Genomic DNA, 18,197 nt, shown 5'->3' with positions numbered 1-18,197 from the left:
TTTGTTGACTCTGGAGCAAACTATACATTTGCGTTGAACTCTCTTTCTGTCATCTGATTTTGACAGGGCCTCAAGAATGTGTTCTCCGCTGTGAGCGATGTTCTCGTGTGGTGGCGGCTCATTCTCTTGTAGGTTATCATCGTCATTAATAGTTAGAGCTAATACCAGGTTGGTAGTAAACCACCTGTGAGACACCTGATCATGTTCGGAGCGAAAGAAATTATTAAAAACCAAATACGCATTCGTTTCTATAATGCCCAGAACTGAGGCATATATTCTATGTTCCCATTTTTGTGTGCCCCAAGCTTTCTCCAATGCCAATCCATCCTGCCTAATGTGATTGTGAATATCGATAGCCGCAGCCCCGTCAAAATATTGCTGGACTAATTTAGGCCGATCGACTTCTCGGTAAAATAAATTTCCTTCATCGTCCCACCTTCTTTTGCGTGATGGCAGGCCAGGCAGTGTCGTTTCGCAAGTGGCTACAAATGTATGAATCTTTTTGTCTCTCCAGGCACAGGCAGTGAGCTGCACAGAGTCTTTTTCTGCTGTACTCACAACAGATGCCCCCTTATGCGTAGGACACTGAGCTGCCATCTCAGACACAGGATAGAAACTATGTGCTGTCTTTACCAGTCCAATAAAATACAATCCAACTTTGAATAACTCCACAGCTGTTTTGACTGAAGCAAACCAAGAGTCACCAACTATAACTCTGCCAGAACCATACCATGGCTCTGTCAATCTCAAAGTAGTTGCAGTTCCTGCGCCAAATTCTCTTTGCCATTTCTTCGTACTCATTGCTTCTTTGCCCTCATTAATTTCCATTCTGATCATAATGTTTGTGTCACTATCACACGCTGTTTTTACTTCACAACCGACTCCTTTTGGTTTTCTTTTAATCTTCATAACTGCTGGCATTCCGTTTTTGAAGTACGCACCCCTTCCATACCAGGCGAACATGGATTCATCTACAGTTATTTTTGACCCAGGATGGATGGTATCTTTTAGTTTATCATTCACCATCGTTACTAATGTTCTAGTGTTACGCCATTTATCAGAAAAATCAAGGTCTGAGGATTGTGTGAAGCGCAATGCCATGAGAATGATCTCAAATCTTTGGCGGCTCATACCAAATCTTTGTCCAAAATTTGCAGGGGGATATATTCCATCAGAGGTGGTATTCCAATAGGATCGTCGATCTGGAAGTTCTTGAAGAGTCATAGCATATAATATGCCAAAAACAGTTAATAATTCCTTCTCGTTCAACAGTTTTTGTCTTGCTGGAAACGAATAGTTGGTGCAATGGACTATGTAACTAAGCTTCTCTCTCGGAAATATCATGAAAAATGCATCCTTGATACTTCGTGCGGGCCCCAATGGTACTAGCAAGGTAGCTTTGAAATAGCCTTGTTGTCGTTGATCGACACGTATTGCTTCATGAAAAGTCCAGGTAACACCCTTTGCAACTGTTGTATTTCGAGCAGAATTTACGTTGCTTGTACTTGAATTCGGATGTACTGAAATACTTGTCTCGTCATCTTCGCTCGAAGAAGAAGAACCCGATTCAGACGATGCTGAAAAAAAATCCATTATTAGTGATCAACAGACGCAAAGGGGTGTAGGTACTCAATATATTTAAACTTAAAATTATTTTCCAAATAAATATAAGCAATAATTATTAGCCAGAAACACCCATACAAATTGAAAAAATCTTCCGAGAAGAAATAATAACCGCCGACGCGTCGCGACGGTACTCACACCCTCCTGATTTCCGGTCAGGTGATCGATCCATTGAGCTACGCCGGCCTATCTCCTGTCCCGTCAAATTATTCAATATGTATTAGAAATATTTCGTTCAACAACTATTGCTTATTTTATTATTTCACCTAAGAACAACATACTTTATTATAGTAGGGAAGGCAATTTTACTTGCTAAATTCCCCACTAGATAGCGTCGCGACAAATTATGTCTACATTTTATTGGTGAATACTTAGAATTGTCAAATATTATTATTTTTCGTCGTCGGCAGTTATTATATCTTCTCGGAAGATTTTTTCAATTTGTATGGGTGTTTCTGGCTAATAATTATTGCTTATAATAATTTGTAATCCTTTGTGATATGCATAAAAACCTTGTCTTATAAACATTAATAAAGTTTATCAGTTAAAAAATAATAAAAATATTTTTAATACACACACACCCAGGCACAGACACACAGGCAAGCACGCGCCCACACACACAGACACGCAAATACATACGCATACATACCCATACAAGTCAAACTTAGCAAAGTTAATTTATGTTGTGCCTGTCAAAAAAAAATTGTCAATCACGTAAATAATGGAAACGAACAAGCAACCTCCAAGTACTATTTTTTCTATGGGAATATACTAGGCTTACTATAAACGTAAGCCTATGAATAAAATAAGAAAGTTTGTACTTACAATGTTCTTCATTTGTATTTGCTTCCACTAAATTGTCATTTTCGGTTTCAGCAATTAGAACTCCAACGGGCACGGTTGATATTTTTTTGTCAATTTCCCAATATACCCTTGCATAATTGTTTTCTAACTTTTTTACAGTGCCCCAACAATAACTAATGTCGTAATTATCACCAAAATGTTTGCGACTCCATGTGTTTAGGCCATCATTTTCGTCGAAATACGTGGCTTTGACGCGAACGCGGACCCCACGTCTTATACTCGCCGCCATTTTGGCCAGACTGATCGCAGAAATACGATTCAAAAACTCGCTGAATCAGAAAGAGACGCACTATGCAATGCAGTTAACGGCATCCTGCTAGCAGGCCTACAAAGCCGCATATAAACAAAAAACTTACGTCCTACCGGTAGTACGTAAAGTCCTGCTGGCAGGACGCTGGACGTTCTATCATTAATTATTATTTCCTTACTGAATTCATTTAAGAAAGAGTGTAGAAAAATACTAAAAATTATTTACACAAATGAAAAAATATCTTTGTTTTAAACCACTTTATTAATAAAGTGGTTTAAAACAAAGATATTTTTTCATTTGTGTAATAATGTCAAGCCACAAAGTGTTTGCTTCCTTCGATAAAAATTATTTAACAAAATTAAAAATTAAAAATAGTGGACAGGATAGACATCTCTGGTCAGTTTTGTATAGATTTTGCTCTGCAGGTAAGTGATAATGCAATACAGTCATCTGTGCATTAAGCAGCTGGATTCATCTGAATTATATTGTTTGACAAAAGAGGGCACAACAATTACTGTTTGGTCGATTTAAGACTAAAAGATTTATATATTTTTGTTACAAAAAAGTGACAGTACTTTTAGAATTACAATGTGTTAATTCAATTTTATTCTAAATTCTACTCTCTTTAGAGCTTGTCGTGACAGATCATTATTTCATGGTGCAAATGCAAGTGTTATTGTGCTGATTGCCGTCCACTGCCGAATTTCGAGATTAAGAAATCGCTGCCAATCTCAATGCGAGTGATATATTCGATGAGTTCTCTTTTTTTTTGTATTTGGTGACTGAATGATAATTTGTTACGTTTCCTGCAGAGTGAATTTTGTAATCAACCCATTTTTTCATAGGGAATTAATTATTCCCTGATGGTCTCTGTGGCTTACAAGCCAGACCATCACGCATATTTTTGAGGTATATTAATTTTAGGCTTGGAATTCCTTTAGAAACAATAGATTATGATTTTTTTATTACATTCATTGAAATTGCTTAAGTTAAGTGATAGAAGAAAAAAATTTGATCTTATATTTATATACAAAATTATAAATTATCAGTTGGATGGCCCATATATATTAATGTTAATTCAATTTCATGTACTTACCATTAGATCAAGGTCCTCTAGTATGTATTATTGTGACAATCACACCACAGTGTCGAGATATAACAGTTATAAATAGATTGTACACACTTGGGAACTTTTATGCTAAAATCGCAGATGCTCTCAATATGCCCCTTGTGAAGTATAAAGCTGCACTAATAACACATTTTAACGCCACTTATTTTAATGAGGTCAATACATAACAGGTTTATGTTGTTGCTTCTTCCTTTACTGTTATATTATTTGTTGTGTTTTAATATAATTCTTTAATTTTTCACTCATCAAAATTTAATACTGTACGTGTAAAAAATGTATGTGTCAAAAAAATAAAATTATTTCTGTATATGGCCGTAAATTCTAAATAAATATATAAATTTCACCACACATATGTAGTTGATTCGCCTGATCGTATCGTTTTTTCCTTGGCGTCCTCACACCCTTCATTCATCATACACGCCTTATTTAACCACGCATAAATATTCTATGTCATTTCTTTCTCGATCGTCCTCGACTTCTACCGCTCACTTAATGTAGTATGATGATGTTAAAATTACATTCCAATTAAAATTGTCACATTACATCGACTGTGATTCGACTCCGTATCACATTCCAGTGCAGAGACAATGCGTAAGTCTCCTCGGGCACACGACCTCATCTTTTTCTAACATTCACCACTACATACCACATTGTTTCTGTTAAAATACTACATATATCGACTTTCATTTGGCTCCGTTTCTAATGTTAGTGTCATAGACATATGAATATTAGTAGACCTGCCCTAAGTGATTAAAAGCGTATTATCCCCACTCCCCATACCGGTTCCATTGGAGCCGGCTGTGCTCGCGTATGGCCTCAAGTGAAATTTGAAAACGTGACGTCATCATTCTTGTGCGAACTATGGTCGAGGCATCATCGGTTCATTTTACGAAATAACACGGCAAAATGTTGACTTGTGCTATGAAAACTTGTAAAAATAGATGTGAAAAAGAGAATAAACCCAATTTTCGTATTACATTCCATATAAAAGCATTATTTTACTTTATTTTAAGCATATTCACATCGTATAATATGGATCAGTTGTAGAAACATATACTATCACATCGAGAAACGTCTGGACGCGAAACACAAAGCTGGTTGGTTGCTGGGAAGTAAATTATGAACATTTATAAAAGTGTCTTAACTAAATACTTAAACTAAATATTCGACTCTGAAAATATAAGAAATTTTTTGCCAAATTTGGACTTCGCAAATTTGTTCATAACGTGAGTAATTTGCGCTCCCATGTAAAAATGTCTATTCATTTAAAAGCAGATTTTACTTTTAAGAACTAAATGGTGATATTATAATGCGAGATGCCTATTGACTGTCAGATTGATTTATTGACGAATCACAGTCAGCTTTACCCCCTTCGTTCTTCAACAGTTGATTTTACCCCTCATCCTTAATTTCTCGTCTATTAATTCCTATGTCTGTGGTTAGTGTAGACTGAAATAAGTCCCAGACTTTTTCTACGATTCACTACTGTTTACCACGTTGTTACTGTTAAAGACCTTCATTATATCAACATTTATTCGACTACGTATCTTATTCCAGGGCAGAAAAAATTCGTTTAATCTTCCTCGAGTTTCCCCGACTTTTTCAACCATTCACTGCTGAGTTGTAGACAGAGGAACAACAGAAATTAGTATTTTAAGAATAATAATTAGCTGGTAGCTACCATGTGAACACGTATATAAAAATGTATAATAATTTGTAATAATATAATCTCCATTCACTGCACTATAAGTTATTGTGCTTTGCCTGTGTAATCTACCTATTTCGTAGTTCATGGTTGTTTGATCATTGACGGCCTCCGTGGTTGAGTGATTACTATCCCAGGAAACGATCCGGCGTACGCAAAGTAAATTTAATTTATTTATTGTTTTTGTCTAGTTTTTGTCTAGTTTTTGTCTAATTTAATTTAACTAGTTGGAGTTATTTCACAATTTATTCATATAAATAATACAATACAGTATATTTTCTACCCATTCCGGAGTGGTGAATATTTCCAGTATCGCCCTGGTGAAAAAGCACTATTCAGCAACAACCATTGCTTGAAACGGCATTAGCCGTGTTTTGGTGACCATATCTGAATAACCATGTATAGATCCTTCCCACTACCTTCAGCCTCACAACATTCTCCAATTGGCGATGCCATAGTCTCACTGGTTTTGGACGGTTGGGAGTAGTTGTGACTTGTGCGATACTCACAAAAAAAATTGCAGATACATATAGCCATTTATAAAATAAATCAATATTGATTTGTTTATTTGACAACCGCACTCTTCGCCCAGCCCCATAGGACTATGATATTCCCATATTTTAAGTCGGTAGGCAGGAGAGAGGAAGGACAATAATATGATAACATATACGGTGGTGGCTCTTGACTTTCTTTGTGAAACAGTCCTGCTACTCAGGGTTCCATTGTAACTTAGATTTCCGTTTTGTACCCACGTCGTTTATTGGAAAGACGAAGAATTTTCAACGGATCTCTGCGGTATGTAAAATGAAATTTCTTTTCTTAAGCAGTCAAAATACACAAACGGTGATTTCTACTTTCATGAAATTTTCTTTTTTTTTACCTGGAACGCCTACGCTACTTTATAAGCTCGTGACGTATTTTCCATCCTGAGCCACGGACCTTTAAATGATACGTTTAATGGTTAAATAATTAGTAAACGAAGAAATGGAAACTAACTTACTAACAATTTACCAAAAATATGTATGTACCTACATAACTTAATGTAGATATTATATTGTTGCAAATTTTTTAAAGAAAACTATTTGGTAAGATTTACGTGAGTAAAAACTCTATTCCATAATATATCTTACATTCGGCTTAAATAATATAAATTTGGCGTTTTTTTTCAATCTTGCGAGAAAACCGTCTCCCAACTCCGCATTAACAATACTCGTGATGAAGTAGAAATCATTTAAAATCTTTGGTCAAATCATTTTATTTTTTTCGTGTTTATAATACATAATGTCGATTTTTAAAAGATTCATATCTGTCAATAATTCAAACCAAGCAAAGGTACATTTCGTATAAAGGATTATAAATTATTAAAATTATTTCTGAACCAAATTTAATAACTAAGCAAAACTTGTGAAAATATTTAAAAAACACGACTCGTTTGAAATAGGGTAAAAATCTCTCAATAAATACTTTAGTTGCATTTAAAAATATACTGTGATTTTTTCATGTCTATAACATATTAAAGAACAAAAAAAAAGTCACCAAACAAGGAAAAAGCCATTTCAAGCAACGTTTTAATTCTAAATGGTGGTCTTACACCAGGGTGATACTGAGAGTATCTTCCACTCTGGAACGTGCCGCAAATATACTTTATAATATTTTAAGCCACATTAACTCAACCTAATTGCCTTACCCGATCCAAAATTATTTTTATTCTAATAATACTATAATTACACTATGTTATTTTGTATTTAAAAGTTTTAAAAATAATTAATACGCAGTTATGTTGTCTTTTAATTATAACAATCATCTTTTTTTTTCTTATAATCTCTGCCATTCGCAAACCGCAATGAAACGTGATGTGATTATTTTCTGAAAACAACAGTGGGGAATACAAAAATAAAACTATTATAATAAAAGCAATAATTTTATATGACTTCAGAAGTCAGTACGTCTAAAGTGAATGTAAATAATAACACAACTCTAATCTCATTATTACAATTATCAGTAAGAAATTACCACTTATGAAATTACTTAGTGAAATAACAATTAACTGTTTTTTTGACAAAATATACATTCCTCGGACGATCAAAAAATAAAACCAGCCTCCTCCCTCTAAATATCGAAAGGTTTTTTTTCAAAAAACAAAACAAAATAAAGAAACATTCGTTTTATTTATAAACAAAAGCACTCGTTTTAAGAGCTTTCTCGTCTCTATGCGTCACTTGTGATCAATTTCTTTCTTTTCCAGCAGTCAAGCTTTCAGTATTTTCAATGTATCCGTTTTTAATTTGATGAGGATATTATATAAGTTTGGTCGCTTGAGGTGGTCTAATCCCGCTAAGTAATGCCTTCCTCCGTCTATTCCATTGTCACGGAAAACAATCAGTTAATGGATAATAATTTTGCGAAACGACGATAGAGGTTCCTTGACAACACCGTACACTACCCTGTAGCGGTGACAAGATGTCTTCTTCACAATCCCATTTGGAGATTGCAATATCATCTCTGAGAGCCAACCACTAAACTCGGGAATCTGCTACCATACTTGGACTTAAAAAGTAACACCAATCTTAATTTCATTCTATAAATTATTATAAAACTCACGCCAATTCCACTCAAATTTCATACGGTTGTAAATTATATATTGTATAAGCGGATGAACATGATCAAGCTACTGTCAAACATAACTACTTTAACAGATTAAAATCAATACAAATTTAAATATTTTGTTCGACTAATTATTGCATATAATATTTTTTATCGTTTGTGCTATGCATAAAACTTTGTCTTATAAACATTATTTTATCATTAAAATTATAATTTTAGGACAACTTTTTCTTGAAATTTTTTTAAGTTCCCATGAATGTAATATATAATTGAAGAAGAATATAATGCTAATAAATATACGAAACATACTATATTAACACACTATACTATATTAAAGTATCAACTAACATAATTATGACGTAGGATGTATTTTAACCATTTAACAAAGCCATCCAAATAAATATATAAAATTTGAACTTTCAAAATGAACACACGAGTAAAAAAAGTCCATAATCAGCGAATTTCCAATGACAACGTTATTCTTCAACGTATGGAAACGAAACTAAACAACATTTAAAAATTAGTTTATTTTTCTTGTTTAATTAAGTGATGAAACTGATGAATTATAACTAAACAATGAAACCGATGAATTATAATTAACCACTGAAAGTAATGAATTATAACTAAACAATGAAACTGATGAATTATAATTAAACAATGAAACTGATGAATTATAACTAAATAATGAAACTGATGAACAATAATTGTATACCTACCACATGAAGAAATTGTTTGATGGTTTGTTAGTAAATAATCGAACCCAGTTCTCAACGAACTGTCACATTTCATGTTGTTAAATAACGTGAATAACGTGAACCACGTGTGCTCGCGGAATCGGTATAATTCTTCGCCCAGCCAAATGGAGCGAACTTCACTGTTCTGTGTTGCTGGTTTATGACTGGGCGTATTTTCAAAATGAAGTGCGCCCGGGGAAACCCCTAACGTACCAAATCTAGATTTATTTATTCCTCGAGGAGCCCTAATATTATTGTTTATGTATTCCGCAAGTTTATAAAAAAGATAACGGACTCCCCCAAAAGGCAGTTGGAACGCAAATATTTCAGGCAAATATTGGATTAGGGATTCCAATGTTTAATTGATTTATTATGATTTTTTAAAAGGAAAGTTTTGAATCCTTTATTGATTCGAGCCGTAAATTTAAAAAAAAAACGATTAGAAGATTAAAATTTACTGGGCTACTAGGTACTGTTATAAACGATAATCATTTTTATTTTTGAAGGCCCCTTAGTAAGCTATCAAAGATGGTTTGAAAGGGAGATTTGTAAATACATTTGTTAGAGGGAGCATGCTAATATTTAAAAAAAAAACGAAAATAATTAGGCGAAAAATGTGAAAATATTTAATTAAACATGGCTCATTTGAAATAATGCAAAAATCTCTCGAAAAACGCTAAAGTTGCATTTAAATATTATAATATAAGAAATTATTTGTATTAAATTTTGTACTCAGTCACTATTTGTATTGCTAAGAGAGGATTTTTCCGTGTTCATTTTGTTTGGCTTGGTAATTTTATTATGCTCTTGAAATACGTATTACAGATATCATGCTTTTCATAGTAATGATTTAAGGTCAATCTTTAGGTATTATCTTAAATTCCGTCCAAACGTTATTTCAATCACATCACCAATTATGTGGTCTTTCCATTGCGCGTATCATCGTTAGCTTTGTTATGTATTTGCTATACATTATTGAACACTAACTGTTTCTTTCTATGAATAGGCAGAATGGAATATTATCTCATAAATAGATAAAATAAATGTAGTAGTTACATATAACCTTAACGTGATAAAAAAGAGTTAATGTTTTAAGTATAGGTGTAATAATAAATAAAATAAAATAAATAATAAAAATTGAAACAATAAAAATATGTAAATAATATATAAAATATTATTTTTTATCATTCATATAAAAAATATATAAATGCTAAAAAATAAATAAATAAAATATTCACGTACAATGTAATCAGAAACAAGATTGTTTTACATTGGGAAGTTTTACTACTGAAATTTAGATTTTTTTTTCAATAAAAACCTTGAATATAAGGATACAATTTATGAAGGCATAACAATTTTTTTTTAACATTGGAAAGTATGTATTGGCTTTTTTTTATTTTTTTTTTATAGTGAATACCTCACAAGAGTCCCAACTGCTCCCGTCTGGAGCCAGTGAGACTATGGCATCCCCAATTGGGGGATGTTGTGAGGCTGAAGGTAAGTGGGGAAGGGAAAGAGGAAGGTGGGGAAGTACCTGGCTATTCAGACCTAGTCACTAAACACGGCTAAAGCCATTTGGAGCAACGTTTCAATTCTGAATGGTGGTCTTACACCAGGGCGATACTGGTAGTATCTTCCACTCTGGAACGTGCCGCAAATATACTATATATTATTTTAATTAATTAATTGTGAAATAACACAAATTAATCAAATAAAATTTATTTGCGCACGCCGGGTTCGAACCCGCGACCTTCGGAATGGCAGTCCAATGCGTTACCACTGGACTATGCCGGCCGGCTTTGAACTGATTAAAAGGAGAATTTTAATCTATTTCCATTACACTTCACGACTTTGGATATGTTAGTTACTCCGGGAAGTGTATTATTCTGCAACGAAATTTCATCAGCCAAAAATATGGAGGATTACTTTATTACCTTTCGCCATTTCACTCCGAATGGTACCCACCTTAATATTCTATTATGTCAACAGTTCAAGAACTCAAACTTGTCTTGTGGTTAACCTGACCATACTTCACGTTTTGAACGGGCTTTTTCGGTAACTGTCCCGTTTGCCAATTGTATCCAAATTAGTTAGATTTTCGAAAATATTAATGTGGGAAGAAGTACAAAAGTTATGGGTCTTCTAGTTATAAGGCAATTTTTTAATAAAGATACAGACGTTTTCTATGAATATCCCCTTATTTCAAACTTCATTGATAGGCAACACAGAGTAAGAATGAATTGTTTTTCATAATTTGAACAATTGATCAAATTTAATAGTCAATCGTCAAGCTCTGTGTATGTTCAATTCTAGTTTTGATATTATTTCAGTTCTGTGAAGCGACTGACCCATAACGATAAAACAACAAAACTTAAATAGAACTTTCACGCGAACTTACTTTGAAATTTGATGTATTATTCAAATTCTGTGAAACAACTGGCCTTAAGTGAAAGTTTGAGTTGTGAAAGAAATTGGTGGGTGGAATTATTCCAACACCTTTGCAATAATAATCTCGATCATACAAACTGTCGTATACTATTTATTTGCCTGGAATCAATGGAACATTATAACTGATTTGGACGGCTTAAAAAGGCAATTCCATTTTTCAGCATTAAACGCTGTATTAATTACTTAAATGAACACATAAAAAAGTACAAATAATTTCACTCCTACCTGAAATCACTGGGCCTCGATTCTCGACGAAGTCATTTCATTCGAACACTCGTTGTATGAGTGGATGACTTTTGACGTCTCGTCGACCTTTGACGAGTCTCAAGAATAAAAATGTCGACCAATTTATGTACTTTCGGCGGCGATTGCAACCGGCTTGGATTGGAAAATCGATACTCAGAAATATTAAAATAATAAGAAAATTAGTTCATCAAACCAAAATATTTTAAAAAACATTCTGAAAAAAGAGACGTCACACAACTCGTTCATGTTTACTTATACAGATGACAATTGTTTATTTTAATGTATGATTTTTATTTTTTCAATACCCTCCCCAAAAAGCGCCACTAACAAAACTTTTCTGTAAATATCTTCTTTTTTTAATTTGGAAAACACTGATTTCTCAATAAGTTAAGAAACACCTTTGGTTGCCGTGGTAACTATGTCGGGCACTGGGATTTGACATGATTTGATTATGAGAGTAATTATTTTTAAAAATAAAACATTATCATGTATTGTTGTTATTTGTTTTTGGGGTGTTATGCCGTGTTGCGCTTACTCCTTCTTTAGCCATGTTTTGATTTTTGTTACGTAGAAAGATTTTTTTTACCATTTTACTTTAAAGTAAATTCTAAAATGATCGCCAAAGAAGCAACAAAGTATCTACTATAAGTCTTAAGCCAAAACATGTTATATTTTTTTAGATTACAAAAATTTATTATATAGAAAAATAACGCATTGTCTTATTCTATCTTATATAATAATAATACTCATTACCCCTCCACCTCTTAAACATCAGCAGATGAAACGCAAACATTTATGGTGTTTTTTTTTTATATTTTCTACCACGCCGTTTATGTTTTTTAGATAAATCAAAAAAAAAACTTCACAACACCATCTGTGAACTTTTAACCCTTATCGAAGCGTGCCCGAAACTCTTTTTGGGGTGCGCTTAAGTACACACACAAATAAATTCAAGACAAACACATTTAAGGGATAATCGTGTTTACGTTCAATTTTTTGGTGCCTTTAAAGATACCCTTTTCTAGGACTCGGAAGATTAATTTATTGAAATGTTCTAACCAATACGTATACTTTTCGTGCTCAAAATAACGTTCTAAAAATATGAAGTCACCTACCTATCATCTGATAAATTAACAGGGTAGTTTTTGATACTGACAATTCGTGGTGGATGTCCATTAAAATAATAACTTTAAAAAAAACTTTTCTCACTTATTTTTAATATATATGTAAATATACTTACTTATCATATATTGTAATTGTTAGTATGGTTACCGTAAGCTTGTGTCTGATAAGCCAGCACAGGTACCTTGTACTTTAGTTAACAGAAGAATATTATTGTTGTCAACTTACTTGCCAATGCTTCTTTTGTTGACATTTTAGTTTTTATTTTTCGTACACTTTTTACTAAAATTTTGTTTATTTTTTTCTACCGGTCACGAAACGACCGTGTCATAAACTTTTCTTTTTTAGGTTTAAATTTAGTGTTATTATTATATCAAGTTTACATATATGTATTGTTTTAAATGATATAATTGTAAAGCTGCACATCTTGATACAGGAATGCCCTAGTGAGATGTGCAGATACGTTTTTTATGTTAAAAACTGTTTTTTTGAATAAATAAATATAAAATAAGGGGTAATAGATCTGATTTTGGTTGTGTCTCTATCTTCTATAACACTGGTTAAACAAACTCTGGAACTCGTATTGGCTAATTTAAGTGTTACCTTAAAAATTAGAACTGATTGTGTGAAAAATTCAAACAAGCGATAAAGTACTTACATATACTATTTAATATTTTTACAGTAAATAATTTATTTGCAATTTCAAAATTTACACTGATTTCTCAAGAATTCAGACTATTCAGTGAATAAATTAACATTAATCAATGAAGTCGTCCCGATGCAGTTTATTCTACGTTTCGTAAAGTAAATACATCAACAATAAATAGCATCAGAAATTCTTTGAAAGAATATTCTTAAGAACATGTGTACTTCTTAAGAAAATGTGTACTTACTTCATTCGCTATACTCTTTAAGTACTTTTTTATGATTTATCTCTAAACTTGTATAAAAATAATATTTAAATTTAAATTTAAAAATATTTAAATATTTGTACTTTTTTATTTAACACTGAGCATTATCGATAATTTTCTTTTATACTTTTTCCTTATTTACATGTTAAAAAGTATTAAAAATTATTATCTACCAGTCAATCTGTGAGAAATAGTTAGGATGCAGGCGAATTCTCAAGTTATTGTTTTACAAAATTATATTTTTATTACTGTCTGTATCTGTGTTATCTCTTTAAATAAATAAATAAATAATAAAAATAAATTTAAAAAAAAAAACATTATAATTTAATCATGTATGTCACATGTCTAAATTTAATAAAAAGTGCAAAAATGAACCATTCTTAATACGTAAATCCACGTCGTTTTAATAAGTAACTACTCCAACTAATAATAGACCCACACTGAAAGGTTTTATCAAGTGTTTGGAGTAAATCGGACCACAACCACCAGGGTGTCCCTCCCCATCGGCCTGTCACCACCCCCTTCACACCCGTCATTAATTTAGGTCTCGTGGGCCACCCTGTTAATATACCGCCAGGTGGCTAATGGTTGCCCAGAGATTAAAATGCGGACTAGTTAATATAAGAGAGTGGACACTGGTTCTTGTTGAGAGCAGTGAGTTTTATTTTTTGGAAATATTTAAAAAATGTTAAATGCGTTAATTTATATTTTGTTTTATGCCGTGCAATCAGAAAAAATGAAGTAGAAATGAAATATATATAACTTTTTTTTTTAATTTCGCATTTATCGGGAAATCTGTGCCATAAACCAAGAAACAGATATAATGATTTCATATTTTATTAAAACGTTACATATCCTACTATATTGCCATATGTATTTAAGTACTAAGAAAGCTAACATCATCACTTATAGCTCTTTTACTACATAGCTAGCGAGCGAACTAATGAGATTGAACATCAAATACCTACTAAAATTAGAGTAAAAATCCTTATTTAAAACCTCTTGTTTTGGTATTAATTTGGGAGATGGCCTCCGTGGTCGAGGGATAAGGCTCTCGAATAGCAAATCGAAGGTCACGGGTTCAAATCCCGTCGAGTTTAAGAAAATTTTGTCTGCTATATACGTGTTATTTCATAAATTTAATCATTTTAAATAATAAATAGTATACTTGCGGCGCGTTCCATAGTGGAATCCAGCTATCGCCCTGGAATAAGACCAGCATTCAGAATTGAAATGTTGCTTGAACTGTATTGTGTTTGGTGACCAGATCTGAATAGCCAGATACTCCCCCACCTTCACTTCCCATATCCTTCCCCCCCTCAGTACCTTCAGCCTGACAACATATTCCAATCGGGGATTCCATAGTCTCAGCGGCTCCAGACGGTTGGGAATAGTTTGTATTATTGAGCGGTATTCAAACATAAAATGCATTCTTTGCAGAAATACATAGATATTTATTTGATTTTTTTTATTTAAAAAGGTATTGAATTTGTTTTTAAAAACCTACAATCAGAATTTTCGGAAATTATTTGACTACCATCATCGGATTAACTTCAACGAAAACAAAATGAATTGCAAAGTCACGCGTTTAACAAATTCATGTGTTGTTTTTCAGAATATTTCTTTACGCGAAAATTAAAAGGCGCCTGAATTACGTTTGGGTAATGAGCGAGGGAAAATACCAAAAAAAAAATCACTGGATAAAACCAATCTGAAAAATCTGTTTATCACGGTGAAAAAATAACAATTTGGTCTGAACGGTTCGTTTAAAATATTACGCAATAACCACGCCCTCATGAAGTGTGAGTTGTAATTTTTTATTATTCAATTAATTGCTTTTGTTTGGCGAAAAACTAATAAATTTAAAAGGACGATCAATGCATTGGTCTAGAGTAACAAAGTGTTATAATGTCACCTATGGTTCTACGAGTGTCAATACTCTCTTATCGAAATCGTTTTATTTTCTTTTTAGAAATATTTCAAACAAATGCTAACTTATGGTATTTGGAATATTGACTTATAAAAAAATAAAATGGAACTTGAAAGCTCAATAGTTCAGTGTGCTTTGCTTTTTGTGCGATTCATTCATTCCAGTCAAATAGTTATGGAGCGGTTCATTCATTAAAGTAAAATAGTTATGGAGCGATTCATTCATTCCAGTAAAATAGGTATAGAGCGATTCATTAATTCTAGTAAAATAGTTATAGATCGGTTTATTAATTCCAGTAAAATAGTTATAGAGCGGTTCATTCATTCCAGTAAAATAGTTATCGATCGGTTTATTAATCCCAATAAAATATTTATGGAGCGATTCAATAATTCCAGTAAAATAGTTATAGATCGGTCTATTAATTCCAGTAAAATAATTATGGAGCGGTTCATTCATTCCAGTAAAATTCGTCCAAGGAGTGAAATTATAAATTCCGAAAGAGGGAGTGCGAGATAATGTAAAGAGGGATCAGTTGGGAAAACCTGGCTATTCAAATCAAGTCACCCAATATCATTGCTTATAGCCATTTAAGGCAAAATCATACTATTCACTACCATCAACAACAAAAAAGCCAACGTCATCAACTGCTGTTATCAACTTTTATTTCAAATATTTTTAAATTACTATAAACCCGTAAGACATTTATATAGATTTTATATAACTTTCAGGATGATCGCAATCACTAGGTAAGTGTTGGCAAGTCATTATACCCACAATCAATACCATCTGCAAACATCAATAGTAACTGCAGAATAAATCGAGCATTGGCGGTTCTTAGGCCCTCGCTAAATTTAATTTCTAAGCATATCGGAGTGGAGTATGTACCCGGATCTAGTACTACAGCGATAAAATACAGGTAGCAAGCACAAAAAATTACCGGTTCTAGAAATACGTTTGAAGAATAATACTCTAATAAGTTGTAGGTATAGAATAACTTTAAACCAGAAGTTTGTCATATTATTTAGTTAGCAAGAAATAAATAGACAAGTTAAAGTTAAACATTATTTTTTTATTTTTCTTTACAAAAGTTAAAAATAATGTGACATAATATACCCCTTTCTAAGATCATATTGTATGTGGTTTTGTGTACGAATTATAAACAAGGTGAAGTTTTTTTCTATAAGCGTGTTAAAATATTACAAGAGGACAAATTTAATATAAAGCAGCACAGTTACCCAATAGTACCTACACCCTGGAAAGTATCCGTATATGTCATAGACATCCTTACTTGAATGACTATTTGATATGTTTTTTCTACTATTGGGTTATCAACAGTTACGGTGTTATTTTACAAATTTTGTAGTTTGTAATATGTTGTTTTGATCACTGTTTCTTTTTTTCCTATAGTGGGTAAGCAGTCTAGAATTAAATCTTAAGATTTTTTAAAGAAAATTACTCATTCGGGGAACTTTTTTGACATCCCACTTAAAAGTATTATTCATCCGTCTGAGTGCTTTGCTTAAATATAAGAAAAAAAAATTGTCTGTAATTCTATTTTTCTAGATAAATTCACATAAAAAATAAAAACTTTTTCTCCTTCGGCATTCAGACTTAAAGGAGCACAAAATATCATTAAACTGTACACTGTACAGCTTTACCGTATTTCCGCAAGTCAGATGAAAAGTTGTTTATGAAGTATTTAGATTTTTAAATAGAATTTTAACAACACTAACGGTCGGTCCATTCTATAATCACATGTCTTTAGTACAAGAGGTGGCGAAGTGATTTCTCGAGTAGCACGAGTAGCTACTCTACGCGTTTCCTAACTGGTTGGATCACCACACAGTACCTCCATTGCAAAACCTACCGGTACGCCTGCGTTGTAAATATGTCATATTTTAAGCATTACGTACTTATTAATACTTCGTATCTGGATAAATACGATTTTAGTAAATAGTTATATCTTTATATATTATATATAATCAGCTTAATATTAGTCTTAATATCTTCTTGGAAATAAGAGTTTTTTCGAAGACAGGTAGTATTAAAAGATAATAAATATATATTTCATAAGACATGTCTGTGATCAGTTTATTTTTGTACTATTTTATAATGTTATTTACCGGCTGCTCATTGTGCTCATTCCAGAAATATGAACATGATAAGTAATACTCTCAGATAAGTAATACACTCATTTCTTGTCGCTAAGCAACGTACATAATAGTTGTTTTCATCTGTACACATTTCTCGGCGCTCAATTAGGCTTCTGGGGCTATTGCCCGCTGCCTACAGCCGACTGGTTGGGTGATTATTGTAGCGGCCCCATTCGCCATTCGCCATTCCATGACATGTCATATGACTGTAATAGATGACATTACACGGTTGAGTATTTTTCCGCCATTACGGCGGGCGCAGTGCAATCCTTCGGGCGCAGCTTTCATTCCGCCATTTTAAATGTAGCCTATTTATTTCCGGCGAGTACAAATGGCGCGGACTTTCAGTGGAAATAATACAGAGGAATATTATCATAATCCTCGACGATCGCTCAGTTAGATGGCATATCATTACACAGGCTATTAACACTAATACAAGCTCCCAGGCAAATCCCTAAGGGAGAATAATCGCCGAGCG

Source organism: Hesperophylax consimilis, chromosome 9 (genome assembly GCF_061612785.1).
Source record: "Hesperophylax consimilis isolate HC1 chromosome 9, BYU_Hcon_1.0, whole genome shotgun sequence".
Taxonomy (NCBI): domain Eukaryota; kingdom Metazoa; phylum Arthropoda; class Insecta; order Trichoptera; family Limnephilidae; genus Hesperophylax; species Hesperophylax consimilis.
This window is presented reverse-complemented; position numbering follows the sequence as displayed.